The sequence below is a fragment of the Parasteatoda tepidariorum genome, chromosome 6 (genome assembly GCF_043381705.1).
Source record: "Parasteatoda tepidariorum isolate YZ-2023 chromosome 6, CAS_Ptep_4.0, whole genome shotgun sequence".
NCBI lineage: Eukaryota > Metazoa > Arthropoda > Arachnida > Araneae > Theridiidae > Parasteatoda > Parasteatoda tepidariorum.
Window position 1 is genome coordinate 76,828,942 of NC_092209.1, and position 15,912 is coordinate 76,844,853.

Below are 15,912 nucleotides of genomic sequence, written 5' to 3' on the forward strand. Positions count from 1 at the left end.
CGCCATCTGTTATCATAAATCCTCAACAGAGATCTCTTGTACCTGTGCGCTACTGGGAATTGACGTTTGCTGCTATCCTGTTTTAATAAACTAGGATGCACCATGGGAGAAACTTTTCATCGTAAATTCTCTGCCATAAGTTAAATAAAATTTTAAGTATAGAATTATAATATTGAGTTCAGGCAAATCTAGAATAAATAAAATTTCAGCTACTGAAATTTTTTTCTTCTAAATATCAAAATGAGAACAAATTATTAGAGGATAACTTATCACGCAATGAGAAATTTTTCTTCCATCGATTTTTTTGCATTATGCCGCCCAAATGCCCGCCATTAACCAAAAAAAAATAAAAACAAAAACAAAATTTCATTATGATATTTTGAAATACTTTTTTCAGCAATTGGAACTTCATGGCTAAAATTACCCGATGGCTATAAAATACCAGTAATCTTTACCCCCTAACCTTAATAATATATTTTGCGATGTACGATTTTCTTAAATTTATTTTAATAAGCACTAAAATCTTTATTATAAAAATTTTAAATTAGTTATATAAAGTTTGAAAATTACACCCATTCACTGTGTTCTTTCTGATAATCGTTTAAATTTTTGAGGCTTATTAATTCATAAAATAGTTCAAATCTGCTGCAACTAGTGCTAAGGTGAACCATCCTTCATATACTTGATAACATGGTATAGAGATATCTAAGCTTACGTCATTTCCACTTAGCTATCCACTGGAAATCCATCAATGAGATGCAGATAAAAACGTATACGTTTCTATTGGGATGCGAATATGAATCGTCCAATAGCATTAGTGCAAACGACTATTGCTTTATTCCACTCTGTGATCTAGTTCAGTCTCCGGCTTGGCCATCTCTTTTATGGTTCGACTTGATTGGTACAATTTAATATTTATGCTTACAGCGAATTGAACCTTTATCATGATTCAAGATACCAATTTTGTGTGCAATGTTGAACCCATTTTCCTGGGTGTGTATTTTACAAACTTTCAACTTAGTGTTTTTGATTTTAGCATCCAATATAACCTAGTGCTTCAATCCAACTACGTGTAATAATTAAGTAAATAATCAGAAGAAACTAAAGCAGTAAGATATTATTTGATTAAAAACTTCATTCGCTTCAAAAATATACAAATTGGGAATAACAGTCGACATGTTTCACGCGCTCAAAACAGACGCCCATTTTCAAGACTTGCCAGACGTAAATGGAAACAAATAAAGGTGATATGAGATATAAAACGTAAAGTTACAGACGGAAAATAAAAAAGAAATAAAAATAAAAAATAAAGGCGAGAAGCAAAACTAGAAAAACCACAGTTGCTGAGAGAGGAAAAAATGTGAAAACCAGAAAAGAAACACCACAGTGGCAGAGAGAGCAAATAAGGGCAAAATGCATTTCCAAGCTCTATGGAGAGATGGTAAGTAACTAATGTTTCTAACAAGGAAATCAGCATTCGTATGAATAAAACATGATTCTAAGGCATCAAGATGAGTTGATGTGACTGGCTTAGAAATAATTTTGGAACTGTCAAAATTGAATTTGCGCCCAAGATTCCTATAATGTTCAGCAATTTTTTCTCTCGCGTACTGTGTTTTTCTAATTTTGCTTCTCACCTTTATGTTTCCATTTTTCGTTTACAACTTTATATTTTGTATTTCAAATCATTCGTGTTACTCCTCATTCACGGCAGGCAAGTCTTGATAATGGCCGTCTGTTTTTGAGCGCTTAAAACATATCAACTGTTATTTCCTATTTGTATATTTTTGAAGCGAATGAAGTTTTTAATCAAGTAATACGTGTAATATTGATTTTATGTAATACTTATATTGTGCTGTGTTTCTGTTTAAAGTATTTTGTGCTGCCATCTATATTTCATTTTAAAAAGCCACGTGATTAGTAAATGTTTTACAATTAGGTAGTGTGTTAGTATTTTGTGTATGTTTGCATTTTGTGTTCGTCATTTAAATATATTGTTCGAAAGGGGTCGTTAGTATCAATTATTTAGTAGCCATGCTGATCTTTATTTGATAACACTTTTTTCCACTAAACTTTTCAGCTGAATAACATTGTTTTCAAATATTTTACTAATTCATTTATTGACCCAATTCTTTAGTAACATAATCTTCTTTCTCTTTTTCTTTTTATGTTGGCCTCTTCTATGGATGAAACCACTCTGCAGCAGCGGTAAGCCTTTTTTTTTTCTTGCCATGGATTGCTTTATTTTTTTCTTCCTTTTCTTTCTTCTGCATTTTGTCAAACCAATTTATTTATAAATTTTAAGTGTCATCTGTGTTTGCCTTTGTTTTTCGACCAAGTGTCTCAAGTCTGGTGAAAACGTGAGAATGCACTTATTCACGATGTTAATGTACCGCCGAGTGTTCGAGTGGATGCTTATGTAAAGTTTTTCCTTTTCTGAGAAGGTCGTGTTATTTGTTTTAGTGGTCTCTCCTAACGTTGCCAAATATGTTTAAATAATTGTTTTTTTCTTGAATTTTTGTATAGTCGGCCATTGTTTTATGAAAAAAAGCATTTTTTTTTTACGCATGCTTCTGAAGAAAGTACATATTTTCTCATTAAAAAGAAAATACCTCTTTTTGAGAGTTGTTTAAATATATTGATTTTGCGCTTAGATATGTTATTTATTTTGCGTTCTTTCACTCAGATATGATAAATTCGTGGTATTCTAAAATTTTTATACGGTGATTTTTTAATTTTTTATTATGGAACAGAATTGATACCGATAGATTAGTTGATTATATTTCGTAAAATATACTGCTCGAAGTAAGTAATTAAATTCTCATTCTATTTTAATTATAAAAAAACTAATTGTTTTTATTATTTTTTTAATTTTAACGCCAGAAAGACGGATGGGATTTACTTGGCTCCTCTTGTTTTGTTATTCTGAATTCCAAAATTAACTTATTGAAAGTGTTGAGAATTTTAGACTTATAGTAATTTGATCCAATTTAAGAGCTTATTTAATCATTTATGTACTAGCCTTATAGAAACTTATCTATGGAACCTTATACCTAGAATGACGAAGGTCAAGATTCGTTAGGTATTTTGGTAGGTATCCCATAACCCCAGGTAGTTTTGGGATTTGGGTACCCTTTTTTATATATAAGGTACCCCAGTTTCATTAAAAAGGACTATTTCCACTTAAGTATCTATAATTATTATTTATAGAGAAAAGGAAACTCAATTTTCTAAAGAGCTAATAAACACACGTATAATTAAAAAGGCATTGTTTCGTTTAATCAAATATTTTCGTTGACTAATTCGACTGTATTATAGAAGTTCGATATAATATGTTTTTATTAAATTAATTGTGATTATATTTTTAACATTTTCCTGTCTTATTGATTTACATAACAAACACCAAAATTAGCCGTTTCAGTCTTCTTAGGAATACAACAATGTTGATTCTTTCTAGTGTTAAGAAAATAGGGATAATATTTTTTTTCCTTACAGTTCCTTAAATAACAAGTTTCCTTAAATAACAAATATTCGAAACACTGTTCCTAAAACTTTTGAAATTCTTTTATCAGTTTTGAATACTAAGCTTACTTTTTTATATGAAATTTTAATTAAGATTCTCTGTTTCGATTTTGTTTTTTAACCATTTACATATTACCATCTTCTATGTAAATATTCTACGATAATGGATTTTATATATCTTCAATGTGGAAAAGCTTGATCATCCGGTTTTAATATCCAACTCCGTAACTTAGTGATAATTTCACAAATCTATTTTTAGAATGAGGAAAAATTACTGTAGCAACAATTTTACCTCGACCCCAAATTGGGTCCTTTATGAACATGCACTGAGGGACCAATATTGGGATGTCTAGATTTTTTAATATTGGTCCTAGAATGACATATACAGGACCTAAATTTGCTGAATTATGAATATTAAATATTGGGTGAATCTGACAATTCTATATCGGGCTGATATTGATTGTAAAGTGGCAGTAAAATATCAGGTGAATCTTGTAAATCTATATTATATAAGGCCAATGTCGGAAAAATAACGACCTTTTGAACCGTTATTGAGCCAAGATTCGAGGATATTGCACCAATGAGGGTCCAAGTTATTTTGGTATTAAGGTATAGTCTTTCAACATATTGACGTTTTGCGCCATTTTCAAACTACATAGAGGGCGCTGACGGAAGATAAGTTACACTCGATCTGTCAGTCATCAATAACTATTGCAAAATCGCAGCTGTTATGTAAATTGCATATTACATATTCGCTAAAAAGAGATAATTCAGCCAACAAGGCTAAATACAACTTTGACCCTTTGACCCAGATGTCCCTCTTATGTATTTTTTTTTTTTTGACGCTCTAATTATAAGAAATATATTTCGATGTTTTTCNCGACGTAAATGAACAAATCAACAAATCAATCAAGCATATTACATATTCGTTAAAAAGAGTTAATTCAGCCAACAAAGCTAAATACAACTTTGACCCTTTGACCCAGATGTCCCTCTTATGTATTTTTTTTTTTTTGACGCTCTAATTATAAGAAATATATTTCGATGTTTTTCAATGACAAAAAAAAAAAAAAAAAAAAAAAAAAAAANAAAAAAAAAAAAAAAATGGTTTAAGAATTACTTAAAAAAAACTTTTATCGGTTTTATCTATGTACAAAAATTTAAAATCTAAAAAAGAAAAAAAAAAGAATTTATTTTATTTTATTTTATTATTATTTAAAAGCATGTCAATAATTTATTTTGTAAATTAAAAAACTTCAATGGTGAATTACTGTTTTTATAGATCTAAATAACTGTAAATTTGAAAAATTGAGCCGTGTTAGGAAGATTTTACCTTTAACGCAGGAAAAGGGACCGGTATTTTAGGCTGTATTTCACAGCCTTAATTTAAATGCTAAATATAATATTTTTATTTTATTTTGACTTTAATACAAAATAAGGTAAAAAGTATGAAAACTATGTAGAATAAAAATTTTCTGTCAAAGAAAGAGTTAAACAGATGCCTGCAAATCAATTTAATTCAACGCTAAGTGCACTGTTGACATAATCTTCATTGATATTACACATTTAATTTTTCTAAATAAATAAATGAAGGCTTAAAATTTCAATATCCTTCCACCTATTCCTTTCTATTATGAATGAATTCGTGTGTCACTGTGTCTTAAATTTCATTCGGAATAAGTTTCGTTTAGCTTCTGTCAATGGGCCAGTTCGCATCAAATTGCCATCTGGAGAAGGTTGAGCCTATCCACTCAACTCAACGCTTGCTTTTGCCCCGGAACACTAATTGACAGTTAGCTTCCAGATGGCCCACTGGAGTACTCCCGAATTAACCAGAGATAAGAATTTTTTTTTCCTTCTTTGTTTATAAAAAGCTTCGAGTTGAACGTGACGTAAAAGGAATTTGCTTCCCGGAAGATCAAAAGGAAAAAAAAAAAATCTGCTCTATATTGATATCAAGCTATATTTAATATCAGCTGTAATATAAAAAAAAGGAAGATTTTATTTTGAGTGTTGCTTAATTCATTTTGCCACCAGGCATTATTTTAGGGGAATTTTGATCTCTTAATAACCCCTTCATAAAATTTTTATGGATTAAATGGATCATACACAATATATTTTATCTCGAAAACTGATCTTTCTGACTTTTCTTTTGAGTTAATTATGCCTCTAACTCATAATTTTAAAACTAAATATCCTTGAAATGTGCCGGTTTTTGTCCCCCCCCCCTCCTAAAACATAGAACCTTATTTTTACACATTCATGCAATTATAAGTAGATTTTTCGTAGTTTTGTTGAACTGGTCTTACACAAAAATAAAGTCTGGACAGTCCTCTTGTTTTTCACGTAATCAGGACTTAATTTTCACAAACTTGTGAGTAGATTTTTCACTATTTAACACTAATGAACTCTCCATAAAAATTCTAGGGATTAGCCATGATCATCATGCAGGACAACTTTATTCGTAACCTATCTCAAAATAAGTTTTTTTTTTGTGTTTTGTTTTCAGATTTAAAAAGTTTCTCAAATAGCTTTTAAAAGTCTTTTATAATTATCCAATAAGGTACACTACCATTTAATCTTTTCTTAGTATTAGGCAGGACCAGTGGTCGGAAGAACTACATTTTCTTTGTAGTTACTACTGCTACTTTATTATAATTGTAGTTATCTACAACTACTTTTTTTTTAAAAATGTAACGATTACAAACTACTTTCGAAATTTAGTCACTTCTTTTAGAAGGCAAACTGAACTGGAGAACTTAATTTTCACCAATNCGGTTTTCTGATTTCCGGATAACGGGTTCTGTACTGTACTACTTTTTTTTTTAAATGTAACGATTACAAACTACTTTCGAAATTTAGTCACTTCTTTTAGAAGGCAAACTGAACTGGAGAACTTAATTTTCACCAATATTCAAAAAGATTTTTAATAAAAAATTGACTTAGTTCAGTTTACGATATTGGATATATTAAGAAGTTAATTCATGTTTACATGAAATATTTTTTTATATTTATTTAATTTATTTTATTCTAAAGCACTTTTTTTACCTCGACCCCAAATTGGGTCCTTTATGAACATACGATTTTTTNTTTTCTCGACATTGATTTAAGAAATGCTGGGAAATTATTAAATATTTGTGATTTAAATGATCAATGCTTTTTATATCCTCCAAGAAATAAAGTACAGTGCGAAAAAAAAAAAAACAGATCACTCTAGAATAACTTTTGCTCTAATGATTGGATCTTCACGTTCTAAGACTCGATTAATGGTTGGAAGGGTATTTTCTTAAATAAGAAAAAAAAGCTTGGGTTTTTACTTTTTTCCCTTTGAGGTAACGAATTTTAAAAGAAATAAAAGCTTGCTTCATAATTGCGACCAACAAAAATCTACATCTAAGCCGCTGATTTGTAAATTAGCAACCCGGCTTTGCTGCGTATGGTGTTTTTCCCCTCATATTATTCATTAGTAGTAAATGTATATAGCTTTGAATTTGCTGAAGAGAAATTTGTTTTGAATTAGCTGCACAGACAGAATATCGCTCAAAAGTGAAAGTCTACATGCAAGATTTTGTATATAGATTATTTTTCTTAGTGCTCTTAGACTAAAGTGACCACATTTTCACTGAGACAAAGCGGGACAAATGGGATGAAATGAGAATTACAATTTAGTTATATATATTTTATTGTATACATTCATATACTTGTACAAAAATGTATTTATTATTAATTATCGGTGACTATAAAAATATTTGTAAAAAATAATAATTTGAACATTATGNCCCCCTTCCTCTAGCGTCCACCATGTAAAAGGGGGCGACCGCAAACGATTTGTAGCTTACAAATTATCAATTTGTAATTGTGGGATATCTATTTCACTGAGGAAAGCAAAAGCAGCCTGCCCTCGGCCTTAGACCTACCTTCAAAGTGTTTTCATAGATAACTGTGAATTTGTATCATTATCAGAGCAAGTCCTGATAATGATACAAATCCGTTTTTATGTATCAATGAAAAAAGAACTTCAATTGCGCCTAAACAAAAATAACTTTCCAATCACATTTTATTAGATACGTTACACTGCTTGCAACCTTACCTAAATATCCGTTGAAAAATTCGATCTCTCCTTTCAGTTTGAAAGGAAGAAAATGAAATAAAAAAAAAGCACTTATTGGCTGATTTCCAAAAAAATGTTCGCCGTTGTACCTGCTGAGGTAACTGTTTTTCTATCTAATAAAGGCGTTGATTCGAGCCTACAAGTTCTTTTTTTTATTCAATCTGTTCGACTGAAGTTAGAGCATAAGGTAAAGTGCATAGATGAGAGTGAGTCAGTAATGTAGAAAAATTAAGAGTGGCGGTTAGTCATGGGGCAAGAGGTCGAGGGGCCCCTCCCGATTTGAAGGTTGAGGTTACGGATAGATTGCTTTTTCTGTCACCAGAATGTCCCTCCTATAAAGAGAACATGGAAAGAAATATTTCCCTTTCTTGTTTGCCTTACTTTTTTTATGTATTTGAAATCAGAAGGATTTTTTTTTAGTACTTGTATGAAAGATGTTGCGTTTCTTTGAATGTAATGTATTTTGATGTATTGCTGGGTTTGTAAAACTGTTATTTATGGCTGTGGATTAGGATTTATTTTTTAAACATTTTAATGCGAGTCTGATTATCCACTGGGTGTCCGTGTCCCTATAAAAATAATAAAATAATGATAAACAACAAAAATTCTATTTGAAAAAAAAAAATTATTTTTTTTCCTTAGAAGACAAAGTGAAAACCTTTAGCTACTTACTTCCAAATTTTAAAGTTTTTCTTAACTATTTGATTCTTGATTTTGTAAATTTAATTTTATTATGATCATCATCGCATGCAGAATGATTTAAATACGTTATAAGGGTTTGGGTCAATCTAGTTATTAGCTATATTTTTTCTGGAGGTTGCGTTTTTACATTAAGTTTTCCTTATGTTTTATGATTGGTATTTTACTAGTAAACAGATTTTTCGTGGGATAGCAGCCCTATGAACAGAATCATCATATTTCCTACATAAAAATCGTGGTTTTATTCTTCAAAATGCTTTTTTGATTTACTATTTGAAACTGTGTCTTTTCGTTATATTACCCCTTACCGTTTTATATGCAATAAATAATGATGTTCAAGGAATATTGATGTTTTTAAGTACTGGTTACTTATATTATATTTATTCGATTTGTTATCGTAAACAAGATTTTTACGATCAGGTTACGATATTTGTTTTTATTTCATTTATTTGTATTGTTTTTTTATAACATTAGTGTCTTACTATTTTAATTGTTATTTCTCTTTTATTGAAAAATTCTTTTGCAAATAGCAGAAAATTTGGCGGATATGAAGAATCCTTTTATTTTTTTATATTGCAATACTTTTTATTTTTTCCACGCATTAAAAAAACAACCTATTTATGCTCGGCAAACATTGCACTCTGAGCCTTGATGGCTCAGAGGATAGAGCGTTCGCCTTTCAATGAGGCGAACCGGGTTCGAATCCCAGTCGATACGAATTCTGCATACTGCTTGCACCGACCACAGTGCTGACGGGAAATATCCTCAGTGGTAGACGGATCCTGGGTTAACAGTCCCCTTGCCGTCAGGCTACCGTGGGAGGTTCTCGTATTCTTCCTCTCCATGTAATGCAAATTCATCAAAAAGTCCTCCACGAAGGCAAAATTTCTCCCAATACTTGATCCAAGAGTTCCCTTGTCTTCTGGATTGGGTTCAAAGTTATAAGGCTACTGAGTTGAACATTAGAAGCCGTAAACCCAAAAATTGGGTTGGCTGTTCAACGACGGTTATAATATAAAATAAAACATTTCACTCTGTACCATAGAAAATTCGAGATAAGGGAAAATTACAGACAGAGGAGTAACAGAATTTTCCCGCTATTTTTATGGGGATGATTCATGTATACATTTACTTTGACCGAATTTTTTTCCCGTTTTGGTATTTATTTTTTGGTTTTCTTAGCAAAAAACATAAAGTCGGTGTTTTACCGCATATTTCCTAATTCTATCGTTATGTGTGTTGTTTTTAAAGAAAGAAAAGTACCTTAAATATTTTTTCACATTTCAAAAAGTGCATAAATAATTATGAAATTGGTGGGAGTTTTGGTTTTACCAGAGGCCAAATGTTTCACCATCTGCTCACACTTAACACACCTGGCCACTGTATCCGTGTTTGCTTTTTCACCGGAAGCTTTTTTTCTTATCTCATTTTTAGTTTACTGTGACAATCACTGTGACAGCTTATTTCTCTTGGTGATTTGTGTTAGTTTACCTATGCATTTTACAGTATGCTATTATCTGAAAGTTCCTGCAAAACTCGCCAAGCTTTGTAACTGTATTATGTTTTAGTTTTACATAATAGGCTATTAAATTGTTTTAGCAGTTCATTCGATGGGGGAGGGATGATTTCTAAAGAAATTCTTTGTTTTTATAACGCCTCCTGATGTAAAATTCTATTCTCTTTTTGGGTGGGAATTCGTTTCTATGATTCGATTATTATAATTTTTTTTCTTTGCTTTGTTCTTGATAGTCATTGGTCAGAGATTGCTAACATATCCCTCCTTCCTTTTCTTTAATAGTAATTTGATTTGGGATCCTTCAAATTTATATTTTTCTCCATTTTTGATAAAGAATGAAAAATATATAATGACCGAGGAAGCAATAACGTGATAAGCTACAATTTTCCCAAAGAGGTTACATTTTCATATAAAACTGTTCTTTGATGTTTTCAAATATATAATTGTAGCAAGAATGTATATTAGGAAACTTGTTAGTGGCATGTCAAGCTTATAAGTTTTCACGAGAAATTTCTCTATTTTTTCCTGCTATAGAACTTCGAATGGTTGACATTATTTTGGCGGAACACCAACTTGAGTTTATTGAATATATGGGCAAAAAAAAAAAAAAAAAAAAAAAAAAAAAAAAAAAAAAAAAAAAAAAAAAAAAAAANAAAAAAAAAAAGAAGAAAGAAACAAAAAAGCCAGTTCTCGTCTTGCAATATGGTCCAGCATAATTCATAGCTCTAGAAATTGTTTTTTCAACAATCGAAAAACACTTTTTATTTATACTTCATCTTCTCCGAGTACACATTCAGCTATTTCTGTCATACATAGTTTAATTAGAATTTTTGCAATGGTGAGTGGTTTGTCCAACTCGACCAATCTTGTAACTTAGCAGGAATGATGTTCCTGTTGCGTTTTCGTTATAGGTTTTTGCATATCGCAAACCAGTCCTAATTCTCAGAAACCATGTGTCCCTTCAAAGAAACCCTAGGGTTCCGCTATAACAGGGAATTTCAATACATCAATTTTAGAAAACATAGTAAAACCCGAAAGCTGGTTTACGAAAGATATTTTTCAAGTAAATTAAAGTATTTCCTGAACTGCCCATTAGGAGCAAGGTGGAGGTCATGGTAGTTAAGACATATATATATAGATGCATGTGATGCGACACCATACATTCATTTGAATACATTTTATTCTTTTCACAAATTTTCTTGGAGCCATCTTGTACTCTTAATTCATTTCAATTTTTATTAACTTACAATCTTAATGTAGATAATTCTTAAAGAGAGGGGAAATAATTGCCAAATCTAAGGGGCCCGAGCATCTCGGGCACTAACTAAGTCCTATATTAACTCGGTACATGTATTTTTGGTTTTGTAAATTAAAATTATTTGACGTAGCTTTGATTTTATGCAGAAGCGTACTGCTTTTTTTTTCCTGAGCAAATATCGTGTGTTCAACGCTGGCAAAGTAATTCAAATTCAATTATTTATTATAATAATAAAATAAAAAAACACTAAAAAGGGTAATACGTCTCTGACTTACAGGAATAGGCTTTTTGCGTGATAGTTTCATGTCACGTAAAGAACAAAATGAACCATATTTTTTTCCTATCTACCAATTCATTAACAATCTTCCCCTTTCTCCCCCTTTACAACACCTGGGGTAGAGATAGAAGAGCCTCCACCCTTGAAATCCATAGCCTTTTTACGACGCGGCCACACCACCGGTACATACTCCGTGGCGCACGTGCTCCGAGCCAACATGGACTCTTCGATCGATTTTAGAAGTCAGCGAACCATGGTGTTCCTTCAGTGGATAATTTTCCACGAGTATTTCGTTTCTGTTAAGTTATGAAAATTGGTTGACCAACAACGCCGCTGAGAATAGCTTGGTTAGAAAACGAATGCATTTGTTGGTTTTGTTTTGTGTGTTGAAGTGTCATCTCTTGGATATTTTAGGAATCGGTTTAGTTTGAGAAATCGTCGCTAGTAAGAAGTAAGATATTTCTTTATTAAAATACTGTGATAGCATTTTATGGGTAAATTTTTTGTGCAGATGTCCACAGTTGAAGGAATTAGCTGATTTTTGCAGCTAAGGATATTAAAATTGCCACTAAAAATGAAATAATCTAAAAATCCATTTAGAGTAGTTTAATATCTTTAATTAAGGAAATATTTGCAATCATATTTAAATAATTGCTTTATAACGCGAAGTGTTTTTGGTTAATATTTAAAATATTCCTTTCGTTAAGTTCAAAGCTTATATTTGAATCGTTCAAATGTTAAACTTCTTAACTGAACTTTTTTATTGAAGGAGAAAAACGAATATTTAGTTGACACTTTTGCTTACTTAAAATTTCAATTTTTAAAGATAAAATCTTAACTCAGCTCAATCTTAGTTAGCTCTTTGTTATCGTTTTTTCCGCATTTTAATGTTTTATCTTTAAAGTGGTTAGCATTTGGGCTACTTTTTTTAAAATTGCATTTATGACTAATTGCGTTAATGACAAATTAGTAGATACCGTTTGATGGCAAGTCTGTCGTTAAGGACAAATTGGTAGATCTCTTTTGATGGCAAATTGGCTGTTAATGACAAATTAGTAATTTCATCTGATGGTAAATTGGTTGTCGTTAGTGACAAATTGGTAGATTTCGTTTGATCGTAAATTGGCTGTTGTTAATGACAAATTTGTAATTTCCTTTGATATTAAATTGGTTGTCGTTAATGACAAATTAATAAATTTCATTTGATGGTAAATTGGCCGTGGCTATAGGGACAGCCAATTTTATGACAAGGCATTATAAAGACCAATTAGTGAATTTCTTTAAAAGACGTTAAATTCGATAATGACTAATCAGTATAATGTAATTTTTGTTTTTTTGTTTTTCTAAATTTAGTTCTGAAAAATCCATCGATTTCTAATATATATTTTTTGTTTTCTTTTCATTTGGCAATTCTTTTTTTATCTTTTAGTATTAATTACTTATATTTAATGCGTTTAAAATTCTGTATCAAAAAACTATAAAGTGTTTTTTATTTATTGATTTATTTTTTAATTTTCAAAGACAAATCAGAGTCCAGCTTTAATTGTTAAGTTTAGATTGATATTATTCAAACTTTCTCTTATAACAATTTGTAATTACTAGATGTTTTTCTTTAAACCGCACATAGAAAAGGAATTCTGTGGTTTTTTCTTCCTCGCTGAGCCACTGGTATTTAATATAGTTGCAAAGCACCATTGTCTGGGCGTAGAGAGTGAGGAATAAGGTTTTATTTTTTAAGTCTGAATTCTTTTTTCAAATGATTTCTTTCTCAGTGGAAATCGGCCACTCTTAACGTGTTTTTGAACTTTCCAATACATTATTTCTCTTGCGACGCACCACTGACTTTATCCAAGTTAATGTTTCATCGCTTCTTGTTGACGTTTTTTGTTCTGTTAATCCTTAAAACGGTGGCTTCTTTTTCTGATAAGATAAAAAAAAAAGTTACGGACGGTAAAACACGTTTTGGAATCATTTAGTTATGCAGGACATTCTCTGGGAAGTTTATTTAATGCTCTGCCGAGGAAAACCCAGTCGAGGTTGATGTTAGGTCTGAGAATTCATTGCGAATTGTTTTAGATGAAAGCAATTAGATAAAACAAAAAGAAATACGTACATATCTGTATACCCGGATAGTCTGGTTGGTAGGGCGTTGAGCCCATGTCCCAGAGGTTGTGAATTCAATCCTCGCCGGTTTTAAAAATTTATCATGTGGAACTGTTATTATTTCAATTCACGTTTTACTGCGTGTTTTTAAGATTTTTTTTAAATAAATATATTGGTTTTTGATTGTGACATCACAAGATTCGATATGGCTTTTTACTTGGAGGCTGTCATTTTCTGTTAAATATGATTCTCGTTTATTTATTTATTTTTTAATAAAGCGATTGTAATTGTATTGTTTATTGGTAGATCATGCAACAGAAATTCGTTTTTGGTTTTTGTCTCTTTGTTAGGAAAAATATTTGCAAAATAACTATGCAGTATTTTTAAGTTTACGTACGAAAATATAATTTGAAAACTGACTACTTATCCCTGTTTAATTTAGTTAACAAAAATCGGATGAAAGATTGATCTTACTATGTCTTACCGAGAGATTCACTATCTCTTGTCTGGCTTTACTATTCTACGTTCTGTTGGAGTAAAATGAGTAAAAATGCATGTAGAAAAATCGACCCCATTCTTTCATTGTGCATCTGCTACTTTACTCCCAAGTTCAACATCCTTCTATGTAACTATGGCAACGGGAAGGCCAAGATCGTTCATCGTGCGTGCGCTTCTCTGTCTCTGGAAGATGCGTAAAGAAAACTACTACACGCTAATCCCATGAGGATGCCTGAGTTCCATTACGGGGCGTGTTACGGCTCTCAAAGAGACCTCACAAGATATGAGATTTTTTTTTTTTTATGACAATTCTCAAAACATATTTTAATGCGTAGGGCAGTTTGTGATTTATGTTAAAACATGTGTTTGTTATCACTTCTGTAAATACGCTCTTTTTGTTCTTGGGTTTCAGTGACAACTTGCGTGTCTTATTTTGCTACTGTACCGTGTGAAATTGTCAGCTTAAATTGCGTTAAGATGTTTTATTTTTATCTTTATCATTTTTTTCCTTCTTCAGATTTTGCTATGTAATTGCTCTTCTCTACCCTGTCTGCTTACTTGTGTTTTGCCTGATGTATTTGTCATGGCAAATTTATTCTTGGTTTTATTTGAGTGAATTTAACAAAATGATATTTTATCACAGAAGTAAAGAATATAAAATGAACTTTTAAAAAAAAAAATCACATATTTTTTTGTTTTATATTTCAAATATTTTAAACGAAGTATTGGTATATTTGAAGCTCTGTAAAGCCATTTTTTTTGTACATATTTAGATTTAAAATATGTACTTCTGATTGTCTACCCTGTTTGCTCAGAATCTGTTTTTCCCTACCGTTTATTTTTTTGTAAAATCAAACGTTCTTTTTAAAACTAAAGCATACTACTATAATCCAAACCAATTAAACCATGTCGATTTTCACCACGTATTTTGAGCTGGGTTCGGTGAGATTATTGCACTCTCATGTGTAACTTTGCTGCATTTTGCAAGATATTCTCAATTTCAGGCTTCATTTTCCACCCTCTGATATCGAACCGAAAAATCTCTTGATTATTTCATAATGGCTAGTATAATCAAGAAAAGAGTTCTTTGTCAGAAACTAGTTATTTTATCTTGGTCATGTAAAATCTTTGAAAATTATTTTGCATTTTGTTAATGTATATAGTGCTTAAATTTTTTTGAGTGCTTAAAAAGTACTTATTTTAAAAGGTGCTTTTTTTTGTTGATAGATTTGGCTACGCACTCTGTTAAAAAATCAACAAATCAACTCAATCAAAACCTCACTCCCACTGTTTTTATGATTACTCTTCAAGTGTATTATTATGAATGGTTTTAGGTTGCTTCCCTATCAATTGGGCAACTGCTAGATATGAGTTCGAGTTCGCTTTTCGAGGTTCGAGCCCGAATAAATTTATCCCGAGATACTTAGGATTACTTAGAGCCTCAGAAGGCCCGAGATAAAGGCCCAATTTTGAGGTCTCACTATTAGGCCTTTGATGCCTAAATAAGGAAATTAGTCATTAAAACCTTTTTTTATCAAAATTAATTAACAAATTGTAAATTTTGTTTAATACTTAATAGCTGTACCAAACGTTTGTTTAGAAGTAGTAAAAAAGTTTTATCTTTGGTTCGAGCCTGTTCTAACCAGAAAACTTTTTTCAGTAAACGAGCTCGTCTCATCTTTATTAACTTCCCCAACCATCTTTAAATGCATGTTTACTTATTTTTTTTATCCTGTTAAAATATGCTTTTATGATTATCTCTTCTCCGTTATTCACAATCAATTATTATTCTTGCTGTTTATTCAAATTTTTGCAAAACTAAAACGTTCTTTCGTGAAACTAAAGCATACTTCTAAAATTCAAACCAATTAAGTCTTAACACCTCTTTTAGGAGCTCCAAATCAACACAATCAAAATCTCTTTTCCCA

The 15,912-nt window shown here is 31.0% G+C and overlaps 1 protein-coding gene across 3 annotated transcripts in view; it reads left to right on the plus strand.

Moving 5' to 3' along the window:
• The first annotated feature begins 2,154 nt into the window (after window positions 1–2,154).
• Window positions 2,155–15,912, plus strand: part of LOC107457025 (septin-7) — an 83,689-nt gene continuing 69,931 nt past the window's right edge. For 2 of the 3 annotated variants that reach the window (XM_016075061.3, XM_071182648.1), the window contains exon 1: window positions 11,540–11,834. The gene's annotated coding sequence lies outside the window, so the exon portion shown is untranslated. Of the gene's footprint in view, window positions 2,209–11,539; window positions 11,835–15,912 lie in introns of those variants that run through there. The other variant, XM_043052066.2, reaches the window with a different exon arrangement.